A 691-nucleotide genomic window follows, 5' to 3' on the forward strand; every position below is an offset into this window, starting at 1 on the left:
CCTCATCATCATCACTACCATCACCATCACCACCACCCTCATCATCACTACCATCACCATCATCATCACCATCATCACGACCACCAACCATCATCTTCATTATCTTGTCTATCACCATCCTACAGAGGAGGAATCATGTTCACTTTACACAAGAGGAAACAGAGTTAGAAGTCAGGGCCTTGCCAAGAGGTCTGAACCCGGGCACAGCCAGGGTGCTATCAATCACCAGATAAATATTTGCTGAATGAGTCACAGCACTGCCTTCTCCATGTACTGGCTTGCTGGAGGATGCTTGATGAGTCTGTCTTCTTCCAGGGCCTTATAAATGATCAGTGAAGCTCTGGATCTACATCTGTGGTTCTAAGGACACATCTACCTGCCTCCCCTGAATCCCCTGGTGCACACCTAGTCTAAGGGCAGCCTGGATCTACAACTGTGGTTCTAAGGACATACATATCTGCCTGTCCCCCAGGCCCCAGGCCACACCTGCACTGCTGAGCAGCCTGGATCTACACCTGTGGTTCTAAGGACACATCTGTCTGTCTGCCAGTCCCCGGGCCACACCTGCACTGCTGAGACCAGCCTGGATTTACACCTGTGGTTCTAAGGACACATCTGCCTGTCCCCCATGCCCCGGGCCACATCTGCACTGCTGAGACCAGCCTGGATCTACACCTGTGGTTCTAAGGAC

The 691-nt window shown here is 51.8% G+C and overlaps 1 protein-coding gene across 3 annotated transcripts in view; it reads right to left on the reverse strand.

Moving 5' to 3' along the window:
- The window catches only part of PHF21B (PHD finger protein 21B), a 114,289-nt gene that overhangs the window by 3,511 nt on the left and 110,087 nt on the right, over positions 1-691 (reverse strand). The window lies entirely within an intron of this gene.

Source organism: Sapajus apella, unplaced genomic scaffold (assembly GCF_009761245.1).
Source record: "Sapajus apella isolate SASKATOON/1434 unplaced genomic scaffold, GSC_monkey_1.0 scaffold123, whole genome shotgun sequence".
Classification (NCBI taxonomy): Eukaryota; Metazoa; Chordata; class Mammalia; order Primates; family Cebidae; genus Sapajus; species Sapajus apella.